Below are 19,293 nucleotides of genomic sequence, written 5' to 3' on the forward strand. Positions count from 1 at the left end.
ATTAATAAACAATTTTTGGAGGTATTAATATGTATTATAGAAGTAGAGAAATTGAAACTTGGAAATTATTTATACATTTTTGGTAAATTTTGTTTTTTGGTATAAAAAGAAATTTAACTTTATTTTACCAGTGTTATGAAGTACAATATGTGATGAAAAAACTATCTCAGAATGGCCTGGATAAGTAAAAGAGTTTTAAAGTTATTTACACATAAAGTGACACTGGTCAGATTTGCAAAAAATGGCCTGGTCCTTAAGGTGAAAATAAGCCCGGTCTTTAAGGGGTTAACAAGTTATCCTAGTTATCCTTTTTTTACTGGTTTGAATGTATTATTAACCTCTAATTTCCAAATATATTTCCATAAACTTCAGAAGGAATGCAATCCTGCTTTATTGATTCTATAGAGTATTTGGTTTTCTGTAGATATATTTCCATGTTTTGTCAATGCCAATGTGAAAGGCTTCTGCTTCAGATGGTTACTTAAGAGATAAAGGAATATATTGAACCTTCCATAATGGAAACACAATCTATACTGATGGAACCTTTCATTAGGAGTCCTATTGTCCTACACACGTCAGGACTCATTCAACACCAGCTACACAGTCAGCAATGTGGCCAGCTTCTATGAATGGTCTTCTTGGCACAAAACTGCAGAAAACCAGCAGCTGTGTTATACAATTAACACACTGTTGCAATGTCTGATATGTTAACTTGTAGCATTCTTGTAACATTCCCAAACATTGGTGTCATTTTACTGTTGTCCAATTTACTTTTGAGATACTAGTTTTAGGATGCACAGCACAAAGTTTATTAAGGAATTGCTTTTGTTATAATTACTCAGTTAAACTTATATCAAATGCACTGAGCTGAGATGGCACCTTCAGGAATTCATAAAGCCTCTAACTTTCCACTAGCTCCGACTGGCAGCAGCTCTTCCATTAGGCCACTTAGACCGCCGCCTAAGGCCTCGCGCTGGTGGGGGCCTTGCCAGTGTCGTTGCGAGGGGGGTGCGGCAGGCAGCAGTGGCGGCGGAGGCAGAGCACAGGGAGATGAGCACTTCCAGCGCTCATCTCCATAGTCATCTGTATTGCTGTCCTCATATTGGAACATCAACACAATTCTAACATTTTTGGCTCTATACTCCACCACAATGGATTTGAAATGAAGCAAACAAGATGTGCTTCAACTGCAGACCCAGCATTAATTTGAGGGTATTTAAATCAAAATCAGGTAAATGGTGTAGGATTTACAACAGTTTGCATATGTGCCTCCCACTTGTTAAGGGTCCAAAAGTAATGGGACAGAATAATAATCATAAATCAAACTTTCACTTTTTAATACTTGGTTGCAAATCCTTTGCAGTCAATTACAGCCTCAAGTCTGGAACAGATAGACATCTCCAGACTGCTGGGTTACATCCCTGGTGATGCTCTGCCAGGCCTCTTCTGCAACTGTCTTCAGTTCCTGTTTGTTCTTAGGGCATTTTCCCTTCAGTTTTGTCTTCAGCAAGTTAAATGCATGCTCAATCGGATTCAGGTCAAGTGATTGACTTGGCCATTGCATAACATTCCACTTCTTTCCCTCTGCACTGTGAAGTGCCGTCCAATGAGTTCTGAAGCATTTGGCTGAATATAAGCAGATAATATTGCCCGAAACACTTCATAATTCATCCTGCTGCTTTTGTCAGCAGTCACATCATCAATAAATACAAGAGAACCAGTTCCATGGCAGCCATACATGCCCACACTATGACACTACCACCACCATGCTTCACTGATGAGGTGGTATGCTTAGGATCATGAGCAGTTCCTTTCCTTCTCAATACTCCAATCTTCCCATCACTCTGGTACAAGTTGATCTTGGTCTCATCTGTCCATAGGATGTTGTTCGAGAACTGTGAAGGATTTTTTAGATGTCGTTTGGCAAACTCTAATCTGGCCTTCCTGTTTTTAAGGCTCGCCAATGGTTTACATCTTGTGGCAAACCCTCTATATTCACTCTGGTGAAGTCTTCTCTTGATTGTTGTCTTTGACACACATACACCTACCTCCTGGAGAGTGTTCTTTATCTGGTCAACTGTTGTGAAGGGTGTTTTCTTCACCAGTGAAATAATTCTTCGGACATCCACCACAGTTGTTTTCCTTGGTCTTCAGGGTCTTTTGGTGTTGCTGAGCTCACCGGTGCGTTCCTTCTTTTTAAGAATGTTCCAAACAGTTGTTTTGGCCAGGCCTAATGTTTTTGCTATCTCTCTGATGGGTTTGTTTTGTTTTTTCAGCCTAATGATGGCTTGCTTCTCTGATTGTAATTTGGATAATGAGGGAATAACACACACCTGGCCATGGAAAAGCTGAGAAGCCATTTGTCCCATTACTTTTGGTCCCTTAACAAGTGGGAGGCACATATGCAAATGGTTGTAATTCCTACACTGTTCACCTGATTTGGATGTAAACACCCTCAAATTAAAGCTTACAGTCTGAAGTTAAAGCACATTTTGTTCGCTTCATTTCAAATCCATTGGGGTGGTGTATTGAGCCAAAAATTTAGAATTGTTTTAATGTCCTAATATTTATGGACCTGACCGTAGCTCTATTACTGAAGTCACAGTAATAGTATAACTTTGAATAAAAGTCCTAATATTTAGTGACAAGTTTAGTTGCAAAGTTAAAGGGATATTATAATGACAACACTTCTTTGATTATAAGGAGACATTTAGTTGATCAGGACAGGTCCGGCTTTTACAACCTTGGGCAGGTGAACCAGGAATGCACTGGGAACTTAAAGTGGATCTGAAAAAAAAATAAAAGTTGCCCCTTGTTGTAGGTTGGTCCAAATTGAATTCAGGAATCAGGAGGGTATCTGTGGTCGCCGACCAGGTACATAACTTGTTATGTCAGGCTATATACTGTACTGGAGGCTCACTATACAGTATGCTGTATTATACCTGTGTAGAGATGAGAAAATTGATCCTAAGCAAATCAGATTCAACCCACATTTTAAAATAAGATTAGATCAAAGTCTATGCAGAAGAGCTGGGGGTGTAGAAGGTGGAGATAAAGGGAAGGGCAGAGACTGTTATTGGTTTGTAAGTGATTTACTGTTTTAATTAAAGAGTAACTAAACTTTTCTACAAGATTCCTTAAAAATGTCCTAAATAGCCTAAAAATTTAGCATACACTGAAAAATTGCCTAAAAGAGTTTAATTTTAGGGACTGATATTACACTCAACATTGCAACATTGTGGCTGCTAGTTTACACACATAGAAAGGGCACAATATGGGATATGTTAGGACAAATGGAAATATAAGGAAGACACATCTGTTTAAAATAAAAAGGAGCAAAACAATAGTGCACAAACGCCTAATTCATTTATAGGTGCTGGTTTCTAAATTGAAGAATTTGGTGGGTACTATCTCTTCTTGGGTAGAGCACTTTAATCGGCGTGAGGAGGCTTATAGCTCACACATGCTCCTCTGGTATTCTGTGAAGAAGGAATACTTGAGTTAATTTTTAATAGAGAATGTGTCATTAAAAAAATGGCCTATTGTTAAAGGCCGAATGCACACGGCCGTTTTTCATGGCCGTGAGCGGTCCGTGGAACCGCGGCCTGGATTCCTGCTGAGAGCAGGCGCGCACAGCGTCATGGGTTGCTATGACGCCGTGCGCTCCCTGCTGCCGCCACAGTACAGTAATACACTGGTATGATCTATACCAGTGTATTACTGTACTGTGGCAGCAGCAGGGAGCGCACGGCATCATAGCAACCAATGACACAGTGCGCTCCTGCTCTCAGCAGGAATCCAGGCCGCGGTTCCACGGACCGCTCACGGCCATGAAAAACCGCCGTGTGCATTCGGCCTAAATCACATTTTTAAGTTAAACACATTTTTAAAGAACTTTTGGTGATGTTATTTTTAATTTTCCCTTTTAATATTTATATTTAAACAAAAAACATTTTTTGGTCTGCAGTTATCTGCTTGGGATTACAGGTAGGTTTAGAATTACATATATCAGCTCTGTGTATAGAAAACACAGGATCCCCCATTCATAGTAGGTGATTGTCAGACCTTATCCACTCCTTACTTGTAAAATGACCCCATACACAGGTCACAGAGCATGTCTAGAAAACCCTCCCATAGAAGTCAATATGGTCAGCTCCAGAACATTGTGTCTATGGGCCCACGTGACTGCCATAAAGCAATTTTATTAATGTTTTCTAAATGCTGTTAAGAACAGCTCAAGCAAGATGGTAGCCTCTATAATTATGTTCAGGAAATAGATTAATTCTGTAATGAGAAAATAAAAACTGATTAGGCACCATCTCTTGGAGTCTTTTGGCCAATCAGGACCTGTCAAAACACAAAACTATTAGCATCTTAATGTATTTATAATGTGATGACAAAGTCCTTTTAAAAAGAGCGAGTCACCAATAAAATGTAGTGTAAACTACAATCAGCATGCTATAGAGCAGGAGGAGCTGAGTAGACAAAAAATATTGTTTTCAGATAAATTATTCAGCAAAACTTGTAATGTATTAATTAAAATGTCTACTCTTTCTGAGCTCAGTTGCCCAAGTGAGTCATCATATCAATAACTGACCACCTGAGTAGGTGTACATACTGTATATAGGAAGCTTTCAGTTACTGATAAGACCACCGAAATGTACCAAAATTGTATTAAAAATTTGGCAGAAAATTTCCTCTTGGTAAGCCAGCCAACTAATAGTTGTAGTAACATTAAAAGCCCTGATTTACAATGCCTTCACGCCAGAATTCTGGCTTCAAAAAGTCTAGTAGGAAAACTGGAGTAGCTTTTCTAGACAAAAGTGTTAGGTTAAAGGATGAGACAAATTTATCAAACAACATAAGACATTTGATAAATGCAGCATAAAGTACGCCAACACAGACTCTAGCTAAACTGACTTAAAGTACTATCCTCATGATAAATTCTCCCCAAAGTGGAAAATTTGGCACATCTTTAGACTGCCAAATCTGTGCTATCTACAATATTAGACTTAGGGACACATTTATTAAGACCAGAATTTTAGACACCGGTCTTAATAAAGCCCCATCGCTGACAGTGGGTCTGCTTCTAATTAAAAGGCAGCTTCCTTGCTGTCTTACATTTAGACCTTTTTTCTATGCCTGAAACAGGGGTAGAACATGGTAAATGGGATGGGCCTACAGGCCAGTCTCTTTTCCTACCCATGCCACGCCCACTTTTTTAGACCTGGAGTGAGCAGGGAGAAGTTGCAGATTGCGGCGCAATTAACTGTGGCACCACAATCTGCACCTGAAATACACCTAATTTAGGAGTATTTAAGTTTGATAAATGACCCCCTTAGTGTTCATTGACAGGATCAAATAAAAGGTAGGAGATGTTTTATGCCAGCAGTATATGCTCACCACTTTCTCACTTTCCCCAGCAGGCATGGCTACCGGAACACTCAACGGTTCCTCCGTGCAGTTTGTTGGGCAGTTTGTGCCCATCAGTGTCTTGCTGCTCCCTCTGGTTGAACACAACTGCCAGAGTAGCAATTTTCCACTTTCTCAATGCAGGCTGAGGCCTGATCCTTCTTCTGCTGCCAGTAAGGCATGCATGCACCCTCAGCTATTAAAGGGTGCCCAAAGCCCTACAGCCTGCCCCTAGGTGCTCCAACTGCCTGATTTGCATAAACCATAAAAAATCCTCATATCTTCACACCACTGCAACCCTCAAAGATAAATAAGGTATCTTTGTAACCAGAATGATAAAACCTAGCGGACAATATCCCTGGTTTACTAGGAGTTGATTATGTTGACATAGGCTCTTTAACAATTTCTGCACAATGTTGTAGTTTTTCCATTAAGCTTCAAGCAAACCTACTGTTGTATCCTGGTGGCATGGCACACAAAATATGTGTTTTCTCTACACAGTTTCCAGAAGCAACAAACAAATAATTCATGGAAAATGTAGTTTTGCCACCAAGATAAAATTAGAATAATTGCTGGGACCAGGTGTGCACAGAGGGAAAAATGGAGACTGCTACTTGATAAAATAAAATATATATATTTGGGGATTTCCTGTATAAATATTTTACTGTCTTCCATACCATTTCTATCACAAATATGATTATTGCTTACTTTTCTTGCTATAGTTAGCATGTCATTACTATATTGCAAATCCAGAACAGTACACTGCAAAAAAAAAAAAAATATTTGATCAGAGAACGGATTTTAACCAGATGATAGACTTTAAAAATGTAGCCCCTAAATTTCCTGAATAATTTTTAAGTGACACAGATACCCCTAAACATATATTTGCCCCCACTCAGTACAACAGCCCACAGGATGCCCCGTACTTGCTGCCTGAGTCAAAGTTGCCCCCTTGACTTTCATCCACTGCTTGCTGTTGGGATGTCTGCCACAGGTTTAAACCCAAAGTGCCCGCTATACAGTCTATCTGAGTACCTGCCACAGATGTCCCCAAAGTGCCTGTCACACATGTCCTCTTCAGCACTCTTTTCCCTATGGAAAAAGTGGTCCTGAGAACAGTCACGCTCTAAAAAAAACTCTATAGAAGTAATGGTAACTGAGTTACAGTGGTCATCTGTTTCCATATTTTTCATATACTTTTATATTGGTGAAAACAAAGCTAATTTGATTACCCACAAATTACACAGAAAATAAAACATGAATATATGGGAATTATTATTATTTACTATAGATTTCAAAGCACTTTAGAGGTATGGGAAGTTAAATAAAGTGCAGAAGTAATATGCAAAATAGTATATACAGTATAATCATCAGAGAAATGTGTGTGCACATACAGTATACACTTTAAGTATCTATTGCTTCTATCTAATTTAAACAAGTATTACCTAGGTGACCTAAGCATCAATAAATGACCTATTTGATATAGGTAATCACAACTCAATTCCATGCTGATTGCTATTGACCTAAATGGCTGCTAGTCTAACATATGTTATAATGCAGTAATAAATGAAACCTTCTGGAGGGTTACAACGGCCTCCTTGATATATCTATATATATACACAGTCGAGTCACATTATTATGATTAGAGATGAGAAAATTGAAGCTGACAAAGTGGAATTTGTTACGAATTTCAAGAAAACTTTGATTCGCAATGAATGCAAATTTCCTTGCGCTTCGTGGTAACGAATCGTAACTTTTCCTAAAATGGCAGCTACACGTGTGAGGACTGAGGACATGGGCCAAGAACTCTGGGAAGGCAGGATCACCCAGATTGACATGCATGCATGCAGCCAATCAGCAGCCAGCCCCTATAAATACAGCAGCCTTTTTAGATTCTGCCATTTTCCAATGTTCAGAGTGCAGGTACAGACATGAGAAGGTGCTAGGGATAGCAAGTAGAAAAACCTCATTGTGAAAAAAGAAACTGAAAAAATGATTTATAAGTGCAGGGAAAGGATAGGGAGGAATCATTTCACAGCTTCTTAGTGCAGGGAGAGACATCAGAAGACGCTAGGGATAGCGATAGCAAAGCGATTTACAACTGCAGGGAAAGATTATTTGGGGATCCAAATAGTCATTATACAGCTCTGTCATTCCAGCTATTTGTTCTTGGGGTGCAAGTGCTATGTTGAAAAACCTTTAGTGGCTTATATTTGTGGAAAAATACAAATATATTCGCACTGCACTGTTGCAGTTTTTTCTGGAGAAAGCGTATAGGGGCGCATTTCATTTAAAAAGGAAAAATATATACGCACAGCACTGTTACAGTTCTTTCTGGTGAAAGCATATAGGGGCGTATTTCAGTACTACAAGAAAAATATATACGCAGTTCACTGTTTAATTTTTTTCTGGTGAAAGCGTATAAAGGCGTATTTCAGTAAACAAAGAAAAAAATATACGCACTGCACTGTTGCAGTTATTTCTGTTGAAAGCATATAGGGGCGTATTTCAATCCTAAAAGAAAAATACATACGCAGTTCACTCTTTAAGTTATTTATGTTGAAAGCGTATAGGGGCGTATTTCACAAAAAAAGAAAAATATACATACTGCACTGTTACAGTTATTTCAGTTGAAATTGTATAGGGAAACGAACTGTGCATGCGCTAGCTTGTGCATCGCAAGATTACGGCGCTCTAGCTTTCTGACATCGGGGGAGCAAGGAGGAGATTCTAAGGATGCGGGGTGGTGCTGGGCTTTTCACACTGGACTCATCTCAGGGACAGGACTCATCTCAGGTTAATTTACATATGTACAAAATATTTTTTTTACACAATAAAAGCACACAGAGCTATGGGGACTGGGTATTGCGGATGTGCTAATGGCCATCTAGTAAGCCATGTCCTTAGCTCTATACACAAAATCCCAGTGACAGGTTCCCGTTAAGTTATTTCTGTTGAAAGCGTATAAGGGTGTATTTCACAAAAAAAAGAAAAAAAATATACACACTGCACTGTTGCAGTTATTTCAGATGAAAGCGTATAGGGGCATATTTCAGTCCTACAAGAAAAATATAAACACAGTTCACTCTTTAAATTTTTCAGTTGAAAGCGTATAGGGGCAGATTTTAGTAACAAAATTATAATCTATACGCACTTTACTGCTTTTTTCCTGGTGAAAGTGTTTGGTGGCCTATTTCAGTAACAAAAAGAAAAATCTATATTCACTTCACTGCTTAATTTTTTTCCTGTTGAAAGCATACAGGGTCGTATTTCTGTAAAAAAATTAAAATCTGTACGCACTTCACTGCTTCATTTTTTCCTGTTGAAAGCATAAAGAAGCGTATTTTTGTAAAAAAAAAATAAAAAATCAATACACACTTAACTGCTTAATCTTTTCCTGTTGAAAGCGCATAGGGGCGTATTTCTGTAAAAAAAAATATATCTATACGCACTTCACTGCTTAATTTTTTCCCGTTGAAAGCATATAGGGGCCTATTTCAGTAGAAAGAAGAAAATCTATATTCACTTCACTGCTTAATTTTTTTCCTGGTGAAAGCGTATAGGGGCATATTTCTGTAAGAAATAAAAATCTATACGCACTGCACTGCTTAATTTTTTTTTTTCTGTTGAAAGCATACAGGGTCAGATTTCTGTAAAAAAAAAAAAAGAAAAATCTACAAGCATTTTTTCCTGGTGAAAGCATTTGGTGGCCTATTTCAGTAACAAAAATTAAAATCTATACGCACTTAACTGCCTAATTTTTTCTTGTTGAAAGCATATAAGAGTGTATTTCTGTAAAAAAGACAAATCTATACGCACTTCACTGCCTAATTTTTTTCCTGGGGAAAGCATTTTGTGGCCTATTTCAGTAACAAGAAGAAAAATATATACGCACTTCACAGCTTAATTTTTTCCTGTTGAAAGCATATAAGGGTGTATTTCTGTAAAAAAGAAAAATCTATAAGCACTTCACTACTTAATTTTTGTCATGGTGAAAGCGTTTGGTGGCCTATTTCAGTAACAAAAAGAAAAATCTATATTCACTTACTGCCTTTTTTTTTCCTGATGAAAGCGTATATGGTCGTATTTCTGTAAAACAAAAAATATACGCACTTCACTGCTTAATTTTTTTCTGTTTAAAAGAATACAAGGGGATATTTTTGGAAAAAATAAAAATCTATATGCACTTCACTGCTTAATTTTTTCCTGGTGAAAGCTTATAGGGGCGTATTTCTGTACTACAAGAAAAATATATTTTCAGTTCACTTCTACAATTATTTTTTGGTGAATGTGTATAATGGCCTATTTCAGTACAAGAAGAAAAATATATTCATCGCTTTTAGGGGTGTTTTAATTTATTTTATTCAGCTAAAAGTAGGCAGAGAAGTGCCAGGCCATGCACAGAGGAGTGACAGAATGTTTCTGGCGAAGGCAGAGGTCGCAGCAGAGTAAAGGGCTGTGGCAGCAGGGGTCGCAGCGAGAGGCCTGAGCTCCCGGGTCATCTAGTGGTCATGTCTTGACCAGCAACTCAGCTGTTCTTGATTGGTTAACTCGTTCATCCACTTCATCCCAAGTGACATCAGACACCCCCAGCCAACAGTCGGTGGGTATGTCAGACACAACCCTTAGCCCTGTGCCCTTACCTGTCCTCAACCTGCCTCTGTCCTTTTCTGTTCCCTCACCGCAAGAAGTATTTTATGCTGCAGGCTCAGCTCCACTTTTCAGCGGTGGTGTTGCAAGCAGTCAGGCTCCTGACCCAGAGACCATTCAGGAGGACATCAGTGACATGCAGATGCTACTCGACGATGATGAAGCCGATCACACTTGGGAGCTGAGTGCAGAAAGGTCTTCATCATCATAACAAGGGTGGCAGCTTGTCTATGATCCAGAAAGTCGATAGGGTGGCCGGGAGTCAGAAGGGTGGCAGCAGTGGGAGGTCGGGATCCAAATGGGCACGGGGTAGACCACCTGCTTCACAGCAGCCTACCTGCCCAGGAAGTAGTGGTGCAGGGGTTCACGGAGGCAGTGGCGGTACCAGTCAGTCAGTGCGGACTGTTAGGGAGAAAATCACCTATTCAGCGGTGTGGCAGTTTTTTGTGAAGCCGCTGGAGGAGGTGAACATAGCAATATGTAGAATACTTGGGCAGAAAGTGAAGCGTAGCCAAGGTGCCAATGTTGGCACTACGGCCCTGCGTCAATAATGCAGCATCACCATACAGTGGCCTGGAGAACCATGGCTCCGATGTGGTGGTCCAGCCTGCTGCAGCAACAACTGCATCACCCACTGGCACGCACCCAGTTTATGGCAGTCAAGGCTCCACCACCTCAGCCAAAGGGAGCTGTCTGTCCCTCCCATCATCTGCCAGTCCTGAGTCTCCTGCTCCTCCTACTCCTCGTAATGCATTTTGTCAGCATTTGATCACTGAAGCGATTGCCAAGAGACAGCAATATGCATGCACGCATCCAACGGCGCAGAAGCTGAATGTGCTCCTTTCCAAGTTGCTAGTGCTGCAGCCCCTCCCTTTCTAAGTGGTGGACTCTGCACCTTTCATAGAACTGATGGCTTGTGCCGAGCCAAGGTGGGGAGTCCCATGCCGTCATTTCTTTGCCAAAAAGGCAGTACCAGCCCTGCACACACATGTAGAACAGAACGTGGGCCAGTCCTTGAGCCTGTCAAAGTGCATGGCAGCACCGACATGTGGAGCTCTAACTACGGTCAGGGACAATACATGTCCTTTTCGGCCCACTGGGTGAATGTGGTTCCTGCACAGCCCCACCAGCAACTTGGCGAGGTGTCGCCACTTCCGCCTCCACGTTCTCACGCCGTTGGGCCAGAGACAAAGTCCCTCTCTGCCTCCTCAGCCTCCACTGCAGGGACAAGTACCAGTGCCCCTCCAGCATACCACATGTGGTGTCACGCTGTTCTGCACCTGTTTTGCCTTGGCGACACAGGAGAGGAACTGCTCTGTGTGATGCATAAAGAAATCGAATCCTGGCTTTCTCTGCGACAACTAAAAATCAGAACCGTGGTGACCAAATACGGGAAGAACATGGTGTCGGCGCTGCATCAAGGAAGGCTGCGCCAAGCGCCCTGCATGATACATGTGTTCAATCTGGTTGGCAAGCGGTTCCTGAAGTCTTCCACCCATCTGCAAGACATCCTAAAAATGGCCAGGAAACTTTGCATGCACTTCAGCACTTCAGCCACTCATACACCCCAAATCACACCCTTCTTGAGCTGCAGCAGCAGAACGGCATACCTCAACATAGGCTGATATGTGACATTTCCACCTGTTGGAAATCCACCCTCCATATGTTGGACCGACAAACAAAGAAAGGCCATCAACGATTTCTTGATGATGCAAGCGGATAGGAGTACGCCACTGTATAACTTTGATGTCAGCCAGTGGCAGCTCATGTGTGACACCTGCCGTTTGCTCAGGCCCTTTGTAAAGGCCATGTTATTTGTCAATCGCCAGGACTACAGGATGAACTACGTCATTCCACTGCTTCATGTCCTGGAACAGATTGTGGTAATAATGGCTGGTCAGGGGACAGGAGACTTGGCACCTAGATATCATGGCCACATGAGCCGTGTGGGGGCTGAACTAGAAGAGGAGAAGGACATTGGAGCATAGGCAATATGTAGAGAAATGGGTGTTTTTTCTACTCAGATGACAGCACAGGAAGAGCAGGAGCAGCCAGAGGAGCTACAGGGTGATGAGGAAGACAAGACAGAGGACCCGGACACACCATGGCAGCATGCAGTGGAGATGGAGGCAGGGAGACCCTCCGAGTCATTTGCACAAATGGCCCAAGCCATGCTCACTTGCTTGCTTAGTGACAGCCAAATTGTCACCATTCGGCAGAGGGATGACTTCTGGCACTCCATCTTGTTGGACCCTTGCCGCCTGTCCAGAATGGGGGCCTTTTTTACACCCACTGAGAGGGAGGACAAACTGAACTACTACAGAGCAAGCTCAGACAGAATAGTGGTGGCACTACAAATCCAAGAATTCCTGGATTTGGATCCGAGACACAAATGTATTCGGGTGATCACTGAGAAGCAGCAACAAGTGGTGCTCAGCCATGTAGGTAAAGATGCAAATATCCAGTGAATAAAGATAAATGGCGGCACTCACCTTACGTTGCAAATTGTCCTTTTTATTTCAGCAAAGGGGAGGAATGCAAAACAGGATACAATCGCAGGTTACACGTTGACAGCCGTTTCGCGTTGTCCAATCTGGCCACGTTTGACTGACTTTCAAGGAGTGACTGCATTTTTATACGCCCAGTAGTACCACAGGTGCTGACTAAATGCACTGATTGTGGTGTCTGCATCATGGAGTGGGCATAACTGCACCCTGGTGTGTCAGCCAAACAGAAACATAGTAACACATATAATTAAAAGCAATAATCAGAGCAGTCATATTTATGGATATCACAGAAAAATCATCTTTATGAATGTCACAGAAAAACACTCATGTCCAGTTTCTCATTTAAACCTAATGGGCCAGTGGCTGCGGAGTGTAAAATCCAGCGTCCTTCTCTTTTCAATAGATCGCGTCCCCTGTTGCCCCCTCTGGGAGCGAGAGGTATGGTTTCAAGACCAGCAAACCTCAATTTGAATGGAGTTATAGATCACAAAGGAGACAACGAAATCCCTGACGTAAGAAAAGCAAATTTTGGACATCTGATTCAGAATCCAGTATATCAGATGACTCGACCTGCAATTTATTCGAATCGAAAGACAATAGCGTCAATCAACCCCCTTTAGCAGGAGGACCAGGAGGGGGCGGGGAAAAAAACACTTTAGGAACAAATTCCAAGCAGACATATAAACGCAAACAGGTGTCCTGGCAGCGATAGCCGAGGAACCCTTTAATGTCAATAGTGACAATTTAATCATTAATCTGTCTGGCCATGATTTATCACCTGAATGTGAACGATTATTACAGCGTGGTCTGGGCTTTAGTCTGGTTGAGGGCTTTAGTATTACCGACTTTGAGATCGATTTGTTCAAAGCCGTTAGAAAATTAAATCTAAAGCGGATATACAGTAATCCACATGTTAGTGGTGCCTACAACCAGACTAAAGAGGGTGAATGTCCCGCTTCTATTGGACCGTTGGGGTTTAGTACCCATGCCAACTTCAGTGATTCTGAGATATCTTGTTTGGAGTTATTGACTGACATGAATATACAATAGACAGGCGATACTGTTACAACTCAGGAGTTTACGGCCGTTGCCATGTAACCTGCGATTGTATCCTGTTTTGTATCCCTCCCCTCTGCTGAAATAAAAAGGACATTTTGCAACGTAAGGCGAGTGCTGCCATTTATCTTTATTCGCTGAACTACTACAGAGACATCCTATGCAGTCAGTTGGCAACTGCCTATCTGCGTCATCGTCCATCATCTCGCAGATCTGACCGGGGGAGCCCTGGAGCAGAACCTGAACCAGCAGGTGGTGGCATACTTTGACAGCACCCTGCCAGCCATTATTGAGATCCGCTGGACTAATGGGCAGCCAAACTGGATTTGTTGCCGCAACTAGCAGTGTTTGCCCTGGAAAAGCTGTCCTGCCCGGCCAGTAGTGTGGCATCAGTGCGGGTGTTTAGTGCGGCGGGGGCCATAGTTACCCCATGAAGAACTCGCGTGTCCACTCAAAATGTGACTGAACTTTGTCAAGATGAATCAAGCATGGATCAGCCAGGATTTCCACCCACCAATCTCAGACTGGTTTCTTCTGGCTACCTGCCTAAGCTACTACTCTGATGCTGCCACACGCTTAATGCTACACATCTGATGCCAGGTGCTCCTTCTTTCACCCACTTTCGTCAGTGGGTACTGGTAATGCCACCCACCACCCCACTCTGTCACCGGGTCACTTTGTTGTCTCTTGATGCAGCTGTTGCTGCCATCTCCGCACTATGTCACCTTTCTACTCTGTGGTATCCTGATGCTGCTGCTGCCTTAGCCACACTATGTCACCTTGCCACTCTGTAGTATCCTGATGCTGCTGCTGCCAACTCCAGACTCATTGCCAACATTGTGCCACTCGGTGGCCTCCTCACACTGCTTCCACCTCCAAACTCTGTCATTGTGCCACTCAGTGGCCTTCTCCTGATGCTGCTGCTGCCAACTCCAGACTCAGTCATTGTGCCACTCGGTGGCCTCCTCATATTGCTGCCAACTCCAGACTCTGTCATAGTGCCACTCGGCCTTCTCCTGATGCTGCCAACTCCATACTTGGTCATTGTGCCACTCGGTGGCCTTCTCCTAAAGCTGCCACCTCCAGACTCTGTCATTCTGCCACTTGTTGGCCTCCTCCTGATGCTGCCAACTCCATACTCTGTCATTGTGCCACTTGGAGGCCTTCTCCTGATACTGCCAACGCCATACTCTGTCATTATGCCACTCAGTGATCTTCTCCTGATGCTGCCAACGCCAGAATCTGTAATTGTGCCACTCGGTGGCCTTCTCCTGATACTGCTGATGCTGCCACCTCCAGACTTGGTCATTGTGCCACTCGGCGGCCTCCTCATACTGCTGCCAACTCCAGACTCGGTCATTGTGCCACTCGGTGGCCTTCTCCTAATGATGCCACCTCCAGACTCTGTCATTGTGCCACTCGGTGGCCTTCTCCTGATGCTGCCAACTCCATACTCTGTCATTGTGCCACTCGGTGGCCATTTCCTGATGCTGCTGCTACCACCTCCAGATTTGGTAATTGTGCCATTTGGTGTCCTCCTCACCCTGACTCTGTCATTATGCCACTCAGTGACCTTCTCCTGATGCTGCCAACTCCAGACTCTGTCATTGTGCCACTTGGTGGCCTTCTCCTGATGCTGCTGATGCTGCCACCTCCAGACTTGGTCATTGTGCCACTCGGTGGCCTCCTCATACTGCTGCCAACTCCATACTCTGTCATTGTGCCACTCGGTGACCTTCTCCTGATGCTACCAACTTCATACTCTGTCATTGTGCCACTCGTTGGCCTTCTCCTGATGCTGTTGCTGCTGCCAACTCCAGACTCGGTCATTGTGCCACTCGGTGGCCTTCTCCTAATGATGCCACCTCCAGACTCTGTCATTGTGCCACTCGGTGACCTTCTCCTGATGCTGCCAACTCCATACTCTGTCATTGTGCCACTCGGTGGCCATTTCCTGATGCTGCTGCTACCACCTCCAGATTTGGTAATTGTGCCATTTGGTGTCCTCCTCACCCTGACTCTGTCATTATGCCACTCAGTGACCTTCTCCTGATGCTGCCAACTCCAGACTCTGTCATTGTGCCACTTGGTGGCCTTCTCCTGATGCTGCTGATGCTGCCACCTCCAGACTTGGTCATTGTGCCACTCGGTGGCCTCCTCATACTGCTGCCAACTCCATACTCTGTCATTGTGCCACTCGGTGACCTTCTCCTGATGCTGCCAACTTCATACTCTGTCATTGTGCCACTCGGTGGCCTTCTTCTGATGCTGCCAACTCCATACTCTGTCATTGTGCCACTCGTTGGCCTTCTCCTGATGCTGTTGCTGCTGCCAACTCCAGACTCGGTCATTGTGCCACTCGGTGGCCTTCTCCTAATGATGCCACCTCCAGACTCTGTCATTGTGCCACTCGGTGGCCTTCTCCTGATGCTGCCAACTCCATACTCTGTCATTGTGCCACTCGTTTGCCTTCTCCTGATGCTGCAAACTCCATACTGTCATTGTGCCACTCGGTAGCCTTCTCCTGATGCTGCTGCCGCCACCTCCAAACTCTGTCATTGTGCCACTCGTGGCCTTCTCCTGATGCTGTTGCTGCCGCCACCTCCAGCCTCGGTCATTGTGCCACTCAGTGGCCTCCTCATACAGCTGCCAACTCCATACTCTGTCATTGTGCTACTTGGTGGCCTTCTCCTGATGCTGCTAATTCCATACTCTGTCATTGTGCCACTCGGTGGCCTTTTCCTGATGCTGCTTCTACCACCTCCAGATTTGGTCATTGTGCCATTTGGTGTCCTCCTCACCCTGACTCTGTCATTATACCACTCGGTGACCTTCTACTGATGCTGCAAACTCCATACTCTGTCATTGTGCCACTCGGTGGCCTTCTCCTGATGCTGCTGCTGCCGCCACCTCCAGACTCTGTCATTGGGCAACTCTGTGGTCTCCTCATGCTGCTTCCACCTCACCACTATGTCACAGGTCCACTCTGTGGACTTCTCATGCTGTTCCCACCCTCTCCACTTCTTGACTGGTCCACTATTTTGGCTTTCAGCCTGGCTGACATCATCATTTATTTGACCTTTCTTCTGATCTATCAGAAGGAAGGAAAAATGAGATGTACAATGGATCCTGTCTCTGTAGCAGCTGTAAGGCCTATATTGTCCCATCAGAAATGGCTAATAATTTGTTAGCCAAAAGCAGGAGTGGGTTCAAAACACAGAAGACATGCAAATATTCTATTCACCTGTTATCTCTGTTTTAGATCCACACCTGTTTTTTTTGGCAATTAGCAATACTGAGGGATTATTGAGCAAATGCTAACCAAGTGAGGGCTTATGCTCCACAGACAGGACCCATTTTTTGGGGGTTACTGTTCTGACGGATCAGAGGAAGGGCAAATTAATCAGTGACGTCAAAAGAAACTTACTGTTGACACCATCTCCACTCCGTCAGGGGGGTTCTACTTGTATAAGCATTTAATAGAACAGGTTCTGTAGACATCTATGTGGGATCAGCTGACAAGGGTGTAAAAGGACTGCGCTTCTTCTTGACGCTAACATCGACCTGTAAGGTTTAGTTGATACTTCAGTTATTTGGTCAGTTTTGGCCCCGTGACTGCCCAAATAAGTGAAGTTTGCATTGATTATAATAGCGACTCCTGTCATCTGCTTTCATACTGATTGACAGCACTATTTCACTACCAGAGCAGACTCCCTATGCGTGTACTGCAAGGCACCATGTTCTACACCACTATAAAGGCTCTCTGCAGCCCGGAAATAGCAGTTTTTTAACGTAATTCGCCACAAATTAATTCAGATCGAATCAAATTTTCCCCAAAAAATTTGCCGAACCAGCTAATCAAATTAAAAAAAAATTTGCTCATCTCTAATTATGATCACTTCCTACTTTCGATATCAGCAGCACATAGCTCATGAAGGAAGTCATGTGTCATGAGCTGGCTTGGTGGGTATATAAGATGTGCAATAGGCTGTCTGCACACATATCCCTCATTACTATCGTGGTTTAAAGGGGGATTTATCAGAGTTGCAAAAAGGGATGAATTATTGGCTTTCAGGCCAATGGTAGCAATATTTCTGCAACTATGCAGTTTTAGAACTGTCTGTGTGCTGCTGTGGTAAAAGTTTATAATGAGTAGACAAATGGCACAATTGTAAATAAGTGACACGAAAACTGCGGAGCACCACATGCCATTGATGTGAGAGATGAATGTCAGCTCACCACCAAAATAAACATGGGGGCTATCAGATGTGTGTCTAAAACAATTCAGCAAACTCTACTAGATATGAGGCTCCAAGGCAGATGGGTGGTCACTGCACCTCTGCACCTCTTCCGAAACACCTCACAGCAGTTTCGGAATTGGACCTCCGCTGATTGGGCAAGGGTTGTCTTTCACCGATGAGTCAAATTTTCTGCTTCATCGAATGGATGGATTTTGGCTTGTTAGGAAAAAAACAAGAGAGAACAAACACCCTGCAACCCTGGAAGAACACAAGCTGGTGGTGGCAGCGTTATGGTCTTATGAAGGTTTTTGTGGCATTCTCAGGGCCTACTTATCCATTTGGTAGGCACTCTTAACTTATTTGGATATAAATCCATCCTTGCAGAACACATACACTCATACATGCTGATTGTTTGCCCTGTGACAAATAAGATCTTCCAGCAAGACAATGGGACATGTCACATGGCTAAAAATATCCGACATTGGTTGGAAGAGCATGACCAAGACTTCCAAGTACTAACCTTGCTCCCTAATTCCACAGACTTAAACCCAATTGTGCATTTGTGGGACCACCTCGATCATCATGTTCACTCTTTGAATCCCCCTACATTCACCCTCCAACAGCTGAGGGATGCACTGCAGTCTGCATGGCTCCAGATATCTGTGACAACCTACCAGGACATTATTGGGCCACTCCCAGCCAGTCTAGCTGCTGTTTTTGCTGCACACAACTGTTACTCTGGATATTAGCTGGTGTTGTGACTTTACTGTGTCTGCTTATATCAATGCAAACATGGCATTATATTTCATATATCTTTACTGGAAAAACATATCTACTATTTATGGACTTTTCACTGTTTTTTTTTGCTTTCCTTCACTATATGGAATATAGAGAACCCTTCTGATGATGGGAGTTTGTGAAAGTTGGCAAATCCCGTTAAGCTTACTCTACACTAGTAATATGACTTACTTTTGTAATGGAGCCATGACAGATAATATAAGTCATACTGATAAATCCTAATGGATCCTTTTGATCAGTGGCGCAGCTATAAAGATTGCAACAGTTGTAGTTGTAAAAAGACACCTAGGCTCACAGCCTCCTCACCACACTATGACTGATCGAACAGAGTGTTCATAAATCTCTCTGTCCGATCATAGAAAGAACAGCACAAGTACATGGTCGTCTATATTTCATCCTTTATTTCCTCACTGTGCCTATCCTTATGGTCATGACTCAATGCAGGGAAGAAGCAGGAATTTAAAAACAGAGCAAAGCTAGAACCTGGAGAGATGGGAATCCACTGCACCCCAGGTATAAAGCATTTACCCCCCACTGTTATCCACCCAGAACATAAATCCCTTCAATTACCTTGATCACTAGGGATCCTTACATGAATCCTTTGACTACCATAGACCTCCAGCTATCTC

The sequence above is a fragment of the Bufo gargarizans genome, chromosome 2, assembly GCF_014858855.1.
Source record: "Bufo gargarizans isolate SCDJY-AF-19 chromosome 2, ASM1485885v1, whole genome shotgun sequence".
NCBI classification, from domain to species: domain Eukaryota; kingdom Metazoa; phylum Chordata; class Amphibia; order Anura; family Bufonidae; genus Bufo; species Bufo gargarizans.